Below are 3336 nucleotides of genomic sequence, written 5' to 3' on the forward strand. Positions count from 1 at the left end.
TGCACTGCTCACAGTACAGTGTGATCCTTGTCTTACAATCCACAACAGCAAGAACAAAATTTCCACTGCAAACCAAGGGGATTGTTAAAGTCAGTTGTGTCCAATTTTACGACCTTTTCTTCTCCCCCCCCCTAGTCTTCAAGCAAATCATTGCAGTTGTTAAATGAATCCTGAGGTTGTTAAGTGAATCTGGCTTCTCCATTGGCTTGGCTTGTGGGAAGTCGGCTGGGAAAGTTGCAGATGGTGATCACGTGATCCCGGGACACTGCAACCGTCATAAATATGAGTCGGTTGCCAAGCGGCCGAATTTTGTTCATGTGACCATGCAGGGTGCTGCCATGGTCGATAACTGTAAGTTGTAAGTCATTTTTTCAGTACCGTTGCTAAACTGATGATTGTAAGTCGAGGAATTACCTGTAGTAACTGAAATTTACAACTCAGAACTAAATATAAAACTGGCAGCTTAAATTCAAATTTCAAAACTACTTAGCAATCAATAAGCGATTGGGTTATGACAAAAAACATCCTTATCAAATTAAAGGATAGCTGAAATGTGTCAAGCTTTATAGGATATTTCAACATTGTGACTCTTCTGCCCTTCACGCAAACGAATAATAATCTGGAGAATATTACATCCTAAAGTCTGTCTTCCAAGGAATAGAAGAGTAATTTTACCAGTACATTTACTGCAGATTCAGAAATCAGAGAAGCATCTGGAAAAGGTTATCCGACCTATAAGATAATTTTTCACTGCTGTCTGTCTCACCAAAACTGCATTCTCTGCCTCACGATGTGAAATGTGTAATTTAATTCAGATAACATCAACCGTTCTTTCGATTATTTTTATCCCAGGAATGTTACCCATTGTGGCTTTTTTTTAAAAATTTTTAAAAAAAATAGTTTAAGGGGAAAAAGAAAGGAAAATAACCTTGGAAACTCACCTGACCATACAGCAATACAGGAGCCCATTCATTCAAACTCAATTTCACCGGAAATAGGAAAGGAAGTTGATGGTTTCTCGCTCATGAAAAGAATAGCTGGAAGAGAGTGAAAGCTGAAAATCTGGCTTTGGCGTTTTGCCTTCCCAGGAACAGCAATTTATAATGAAGTTACACAAAACAGAATGAAGCAATTTGGGCTGGCTCTTTCAAACTCTGCAAGAAGATAATCCAAAGCATGAGAAACTTCTTTGTAGAGCTTTATGTGAATTTAAAAGTACAGTGGAGGTTTATTTAAGATTAACTGTTCCTGAAATCTTGAACTAATGTCACTTGGCTTAAGTTACATTTTTCCATAGGTAAACTGTATCCCTGGACCATCTAGAACAGGGATAGGGAACCTTGGCTGTTTTATACCTTGTGGACTTCAATACCCAGAATTCCTAAACTAGCCATGTTGGCTCAGGAATTCTGGGAGTTGAAGTCCACAAGTCATAAAAGAGCCAAGGTTGCCTACCCCTGATCTAGAAGGAGGAAATTTATCCAATGGATCATCTATTGCAATACAGGTAGTCCTCGACTTACGAACACAATCCAAAATTTCTGAGTTTTGCCCCATTTTACGACCTTTCTTGCCACAGTTCTTAAGTGAATCACCGCCGTTGATAAATTAGTAAACTGGCTGTTAAGTGAATCTGGGTTCCCCATCGACTTTGCTTGTCAGAAGGTCACAAAAGGGGATCACTTGAGCCCAGGACCCAGCAACAGTCATAAGTACAAGTCAGTTGCCAAGTGTCGGAATTTTGATCATGTGACCGCAGGGATGGCTTCAATGGTCATAAGTGTGAAAAACAGTCGTAAGTCAATTTTTCCAGTGCCGTTATAACTTTGAACGGTCACTAATTGAACCGAGGACTTCATGCACTGTACAATTCAATATATGCAATGTTTGTCCACTCTTGTAGACCTCAATTTGTGCCACGGAATATTAATGCCTTTCTCTGATGAAACTATTATATCTTAAACCCAGGAGGGTTGATAAAATAATACGTTACCATGGATTTGTCATTACACTCAAGAACGCACATTGTGTGTTTCCCGAGAGTGTTGCTTAAAATTCCAGGGCCACAAAAGGAAGACCACAACCAATGAGGAGAGGAGAAGCAAAAGCTTAAGAAAAGCAGACACTTATTTTGTCGTCTCCTCCCTTAATTTTAAGGCCACAATTTTAAGAAGGCACTTTGGAAATTGAAGACGTGGGTTTAACGAAGAGTGGAAATCACAGCTGACGGTTGATATTCCAGCTGCAAACTCTTTATTAAAAAAAAATTAAAGCCTGTCCAAATTTTTGTCTTGTTCTGCCAAAAAATGTAATGAAACAACCAAAAAAAAAAAAAAAAACCCAACCCAACAAAGCCATCACCAATATCTCTTTTTAAGGATGACTAGTACTTCTGGCTGAGGAATTCTGGGAGTTGAAGTCCATAAGTCATAAAAGGGCCAAGTTTGAAGACCCCTGTAGTAGATGAATATAAACTTTTTTCTCATTAGGTTGAACGGGGGGTTGGACTAGAAGACCTCCAGGGTCCCTCCCAACTCTGTTATTGTGTTATGGAGAAGCAGGTATAGAAGTCTATTTCATCTTCTCTTCTAGCTTTGTCTTTGCCCGGATGCAATTTACTTACTTGGAGATCATCCAACTTTATACATAGAACAGGCAAGGAAGTCTACGGATTGATTCACTCACTCCATTACACTACAACAAACTGGATCATGGCCCAGATTTAATGGCATAACCTGCTTCCCACAGTAAGCTGAGAGTATTCATTGACAGAGTGATAACATGTAAGTAGATTATGGCATGGGATTATTTTCTGATGATTGAAAAGCACAACAAGGGGAATGGCATCTGTGCATTAAATAAACTTCAATTACAACATACAATTGCCAATGCTCTATAACAGAATAACAAAGGTGGAAGGGACCTTGGAGGTCTTCTAGTCTAACCCCCTGCACAAGCAGGAGATCCTACTCCATTTCAGACAAATCATTGTCTAGTCTCTTCTAAAAACCCTCCAGTAATGGCGCACCCACAATTTCTGGAGGCAGGTTGTCCCACTGATTAATTGTTCTCACTGTCAGGAAATTTCTTCTTAGTTCTAGGTTGCTTCTCTCCTTGATTAGTTTCCATTCATTGCTTCTTGTCCTGCCTTCAGGTGCTTTGGAGAATAGCTTGACTCCCTCTTCTTTGTGGCAGCCCCTGAGATAATGGAACACTGCTATCATGTCCTCCCTCGTCCTTCTCTTTATTAGATTAGACATACCCAGTTCCTGGAGCCATTTTGAGTCCTCATTTTACCGACCTCGGAGGGATGGAAGGCTGAGTCAATCTTGAGCC

Source organism: Protobothrops mucrosquamatus, unplaced genomic scaffold, assembly GCF_001527695.2.
Source record: "Protobothrops mucrosquamatus isolate PMUCROS unplaced genomic scaffold, P.Mucros_1.0 scaffold2229, whole genome shotgun sequence".
NCBI lineage: Eukaryota > Metazoa > Chordata > Lepidosauria > Squamata > Viperidae > Protobothrops > Protobothrops mucrosquamatus.